This window comes from Capsicum annuum, chromosome 1, assembly GCF_002878395.1.
Source record: "Capsicum annuum cultivar UCD-10X-F1 chromosome 1, UCD10Xv1.1, whole genome shotgun sequence".
Lineage (NCBI taxonomy): Eukaryota > Viridiplantae > Streptophyta > Magnoliopsida > Solanales > Solanaceae > Capsicum > Capsicum annuum.
The window spans coordinates 138,432,301-138,439,201 of NC_061111.1; positions in this window are offsets into that span (position 1 = coordinate 138,432,301).

Genomic DNA, 6,901 nt, shown 5'->3' on the forward strand with positions numbered 1-6,901 from the left:
AATAAGACCTCATAGTACAACATTTGAGAGAATGATGCAACATATTCCACAAAAATTCTTGAGACGACACAAATTGTAATGCAAAATAAACACAAAATTATATTGTATATTGAACCACTTATTTGGAACTCATGCGTTGTTGTTATCTAGATTGATCACTCCATGGTAGACAATCCATCTACTTTACACCAAATTATGTATGTGAAACAACTGCAGATGCAGACTCCAAAGGCTGATGGTCCTTTTGTGATACTGTAGTTGTTCATTTGCACCCAAAGCCCCAACAAGTGTTAACATATGTCCTTCCACAAAGTCTTATCATTCTTACTGCTCCAAATCCCCCAAAGACCATGCCAAATATAAGTTTACACTTAGGAGAATTATCCTAAGATTGTATGATAACAGTCTGGCCGCTGGCGAATGATGTAACTGAACATTTTTAAGGGATCTTCAAGTAAACCTGTCAAATGGGCCGGGCTGAATCGTTTAGCCCAGCGCAATTGACCTGGCCCGATCAGCCCATGGGCTGTAGGGCCACTGGTCCTGGGCCTGGGCCAGTGAAGTGGGTTGATTCAGTGGACCGGCCCAATTAGAAAATCAGATGAAGCCCACCGGGTAACCTGACCAGACTGGCCCGGTTTCAATTTAATATTTTTTTTTGAAAAAAGTAGCCACTGGTTGGCTGTTGGTCCAAATGGACCGTTGGCCTACCAACGGCCATTTGGCCAATTCCCATTTAATAATTTTTTTTTCTATAAATACCCCCAATTCAAAATTCATTTTTCACACAAATCTCATTCTCTCAAATCTCAATCTCTCTCAAATCTTCTAATTTATCTCCAAAAGTGCTCAATTTTATTTTTTAATTTTGCAATAACAAATACAAGGGGAAGTTTCTAAAGTCGCAACTTTCGGATACTTTCAAAATTTGGTATTATCGTTTCATCTCTTATCTTTAATTTTTAATTAGTTTATTAATCATTGAATATTTATTTTTATTATTTTTGTGTATTTGTAATATTTTTTAGTTTGATTTAAAATTTATATTATGGATAAATTAAGAAACCTCGGTAAAAGTGTCAAATTTTTTTGTCCCGAAAGTGGTAGTGGTAGTAAGAAATGAATTGGTGGTGATTCCGGTAGAGGTAGTTCAAGTAATAGATATATCCGTGTGCCTCTGGTACCGGTTAGTCAACCTTTTGAGAAAGAAATAGGTGTAGGTGCTCACGAGATGGATTATACAAAAGCTTAGGAAAATTATGGTATTGAAGAAGAAAATGAAGTATATGCGGTTAATTTAGATGAAGATGATGATAATATTGGTGAGACACCTGCAGTAGGAAATGCTAATGTTAGATCTGAATCGGTTAATCGTTTTTCCCATCCTTTTCGTGCCCCAAGAGCTCGTAGAAGAACTAGTATTGCATGGGATTCTTTTACAAAAATAGAAGGAGAAAGTAAGGTGCAATGCAATATCTATGAAATTATATATGAGCATAAAATCGGAGACAATAAAGGGGGTACAGATTCATTGATGAGACATTTAAGAGATAGACAAGCTAGAGAGTTATTTATTGCACAAGGTGGTGAAATTGTTGGTGGGCCAATACAAACTAGATTGAACCTAACAACCGGGAAATTAACTAAAAATTATAATAAAATGAAGGACTAGGAAGAAATAGCGAAAATAATAGTTGTGGGTTGTTTGGCTTTCACTTTTGCTTCTTCTGATGCTTTTATTCATTATATTCAAGCAATTTATAATCCTATGTTTAAAGGTATTCCTAGAAGTAATTGTTAGGATGATATTTTTAGACTCTATGCACAATATGTTTATTATTTATCTATATTTTAAAAAATAATTCAATGTAGAATTACTTTAACTTCTGATCTTGGTCATGCCATTAATTAAAATGATTATTTAACCATTACTTGTCACTAGATAGATAGTAATTTTACCATGCAAAAACGTATTCTATCTTTTTTGTATGATGAAGATCGTAGACATACTGGAAAATTTATTTCTGAATCTATTACTAAAATTGCAGAATATTATGGTATTGAATTTTTTTTTATATATTACTTTTGATAATGAATCTAACAACAAGGCTGCATTGACAAGTTCAAAATTGACCTTTCTCCGCCGTTACCTGAAATATTTCATGTTAAGTGTGCTAGTCATATATATAACTTAATTGTAAAAGTTGATCTTGAATTTTTTGAGCTTTATATTGAAAAGGTCTGGCTTGCTGTTGGCTTTATTCAAGGAAATAATCGAAGAGGTAGAGTGAGAGAATTTAAAGTTAAATGTGAACAAAATAGACTTAGACCGATATTAATGCCCGAAGAATGTGATATTAGATGAAATTCTACTTATAATTATTTAAAAAACATGTCTTGCTTATAAAGTTCCTATTACAATGACTTTTAATTAATTTTGTCGTTCTTTTCCTGAGTGTATGCTACATGATTCTGATTGGACTTCAATTGATGATCTTATTAAGTTTTTGGAAAGATGTTATATAACTATGGTTGAATTTTCTGGTGCTTATTATCCTACTATTGCAATATTTTAGCTTATTTAGCCAAAATTTCTTGTTTGCTTAAAGAATATAAGAATAGAGAAGGTTACAAAGAAGCTGTTGGTGCTGTGTTTGCTAAATTTTAAAAGTATTTCTTTCCAATTTCCCCAATTTACTTGGTTGGTGCTATACTAAATCCATGCATGAAATATAACACTATGTGCGGCTTTAGTACTATTATTTATAATTTCTTAGAGATAGAGCCTCAAGAAAAAACAGATTTGTTTATGGCTATGAGTGAGACGAACATTTACATAGAAGCATTATATAACCATTATGCTAATTTATTTGATGTAGTTGTACTGATAAATATCACTCCAACTGTTGCTCCTTAAGCTCCCGATAAGCCATCATCTTCTAAAAGGTCGGCATATAGTGGTTTTCTTGATTACTTTTATGATTTAAATATTTGGGACAGGGTTTTTTCATCAATAACATACGCAATAAATTATTGGGAAGAACTTAGGTATTATCTTCGACAGCCAACAGAGGATCGTAGAGCAAGAATAAATGCATTGGATTGGTGGAAGAATAATGAAAGACAATATCCTGTGCTTTCAATATTAGCTAGAGATATATTGAATGTTCCAATGTCAACCGTTGCATCGGAGAGCACTTTTAGTTAGGGACGACAATAGCTTGGAGACAACCGACACTCATTGGGAAGCAATGCTATGAATGTTCTAGTTTGCCTTAGAGATTGGATTAGAGCGGAGCGAAGAAAACAAGGAATAGAGGTGGATCCGAAAGATGAAAAGAATATTGAAGAAATTTTGACTTCAATAGAGAACTCAGCACAATCAAGTTCAATACATGGTTTGCCCCCATTGATTTTAATAATCCTATGGCAGTTCTCGTTAATATTAACATGAATGACTTGGAAAAAATGATGTGAAATTTGTAATTTTTCATTCATATAAATTATAAGTTTTGGATCATTTTTCAATTAATAAAATACAACATTCATTCAGTGGTATTAGAGTGCAAGGATAGACAATATACACACTTTGAAAAATTAGAGGTTATTACTAAAGATGTTGAGGAATTGAAATCCAAGAGGGGTGTCATACCATCCATAAAGATGAAGGAGCCATACACTCCTATAGTGGTGTTTAGGAGGAAGAAAAGAGAAATTAGCCAATACTCTCCAATACGAAACCAAAAAAAATTACAAATCCTCTTTCTCAAAAAGTTGTTGAAGTTTAGGGTTTATTGAAGAAGGTGGACATATACGCAGTGCTTGGCAATAAAGAGAAGAAAGATCTGCGAAATATCATGAATGCCAAGAAAGCTGCACAAGAATGCACCATGCATACCTTTCGTGGCCAAGACTTCAAGAATATGAAAAATATGTGCAAGTGGTACGTGGAAAAGTAAGTTTACTTTTTTTAACCTAGCCTTCTAATCTACTCCATGAAGAAGAAGATACACAATAGATGTGTCATCTGTTACAACTGCAAGGTATTCTAGTACAACTGGTGGTGGTTCTATTGCAACAGATTATCCATTTGTTGCATAAGTTGTATTAGCTGGGTAATCTGTGAACAAATTCAGAGAACCTTATGCAATAGATGGACCATCCATTGCATTTTTCCACTATGTTTTTCTTCTTTACAATTACTAACCTATTTAAAAATTATCTTTTTATATCATAGTATGTTGATGAAATTGCCTACCTCATGAAGGGCGGGCAATTAGCGTATTCGGATGCTTATTATTCTGGCAATAAGATAATGGACCTCAACTTTAACAATAATTTCATGAATAGGTACAATGAGCTCACTAGGCTAGCTAAAACTCCCGGTGGCCTGAGATTTGATTGGTTAGTTTCTATGTTCTAATGAGATGAAGATATGATTAACTATGTTAGAGGAAAGATGCCATATCTACATGGCAAGAGCTGGACCAAGGCAAAGAGAATTCTTACAGTCATAAATGCGGACATCAAATATTTCTGGCTGTTGAGATACTACTCAAGGAGGGAAAAATTAAGGTTTATGACTGCAACTTACCTGTCTTCGATGACGATGATTTTTTTACCACATGCAGCCACTGTTGGAGTTGTTCCCCAACTTGTTGAGGCAGAGTAAATTAATGGATTATTTTCCAGCAGAAATATTGATGAAGAAAACATGGAATTTTAAAGGTCAAAACAAGGATATGAACCTTTCAAAAAATAAAACCAGTGTCACGTGCGGGTCGTATGTGCTTGCACACATTGAATATTTGTTGCCCGACACAAAAATAGCCAAGCAAATGACTGCTTTGTGCGACGAGATTATGGTAGACATGCAAGAGGTATGGGTTTATGGGGTACTAACTAAATGGTTGGATCATGTGTATACAAAAGAAGATGCAGAAACACAAACTCCATAATAATTTTTTATTTCAAGTCATTTCACTTTACATGTACATGGGAATTTTTTATGTTTGATGAAAGTTGAATTTTTTATAATGCAACAGATTGTCTATCTGTTTTAATAGATAGTCTATATGTTCAGACAGATTGATTATCTGTTGCAATAGTTTGGTCATCTGGTGCATTATGAAGATGTTTCAAGTCTACCTGTCCCAACAAATATACAATCTGATGCAATATATAGTCTATCTGTTGCAACTGATAAGTAATCTATTGGAACAAATCAAAATAGTAGGAAGACTTGTTTGATAATTTCCAACAGATGACCTGCATGTTGCAATATATGTCTAAATCTGTTTGATAATTTCCAACAGATGAAATTATCCGTTGCAACAGATACATTATCTGTTGTGATATTTTAATATAGTATTTTATTTCAATTAATAATTTCAATCTAAGGATTAAATTAAATTCATAGACAACATAAAATAAATCGAAACCTTCAGAAATTACATGAAATAACTCAGCAAATAAATGAAATATAAAAAAATTACTATAGGCACAAATGATTTACTCAACAAATAAATCAATAATTTAACCTCTGGTGCAAATAATTCCTAAGGAGAGGTCAGGTTATTACTTTGATAGACTCAAGCTATAAAGATCTACTCAATATGGATAAGCTGTTCTTCATCCGGTGTTATGGAATTCGGCTTTGGTCATCGTGGATCTTTAATGTCACTTGCATATAATTTTTGAGCTTTTATTTCTCCGTATTTGAATAAAAGAGTAGCATATCTTTTACGAAGTAATACAACATGAAGTCCATTATTTGGTACTTGTAATCTATCGCTCAGATAGTCGGTGTAAGAGGAAACAAAAATATTGCAATTCCTACATTTTTAAAAATTAGATAACCCATATCTTGCAATTCATGCAAGCATTGTATATTTTAAGAAATGAAACTAAATCATGATACTTACAGGCTACCAATGGGTTGTTGAGCAATTCCTTCAATATATTCTACATCAAATGGATTACCCATTTTATTTTGGTATGCTTCAATCATTGACCAATAAATACAAAACTTTTGGTCCAAAAAGCCACTTATATAAAGGTAAGTAGGCAATATTTTATCCATCTTTTGTCTCTTAAACAACGGCCTGGAACATCTCCTTCCTGATATCGAGTCATAAAATCGGATGCACCTCTCTTTTAGAATAACGACAACAAACACCTAATGGAATTCATCTCCATAATTGATTGGGATGTAGACTTCATCTACCAAATACCAAGGTAAGCCAGCTGGAATGCTAAAACCTTTGATGATGTTGATCAAGCATTCCTCAATTTAGGAAACTTCTGGTTGTTGTTGACAATATCTATCGTAGGCATTATTGATGTAAACTTTGGACGAACAATTGACTGTCGTGTATCTATATTGTTTTTGTGTTTGCAACTTGGCCTTCTTTCGGAGGTAGTAAAAAATGACATCGAGTGCTGCCCATATTATCAAATATTCCAGATTGCATGATAATAAAATTAATGCACAGATGTAATTAAATAAAGTATCAATTAATAGTTATATGTATGGCATTTAAACTTCATCATTCCAGCAAGTTTGGGGCTGTGACATCAAATAAAACTAATTCTTTATTCCAGGATATGCAACACCAAAGTCAAACATATCAAAACCAAGACTTAATTCGTTCACTTAGTAGTGTTCATCATTTTATTTTCTACATAATTTAAATGTGTTAATGTCATGTTTTTACAACAAGACTTGTATAAATCAATATCTTTAAAAATGATTTATGTACCTACCGGCATGATGCTTTAACATCCCATCGGCAATCTATTCTGAATAGTTGTTGATCAACTTTGCTAGTCTTTTTTGAGCCTCATCGGAGATGTTGAATCCTTCAAATGGGTAATTCTTCTGTTCTCCCGAACTGACAAA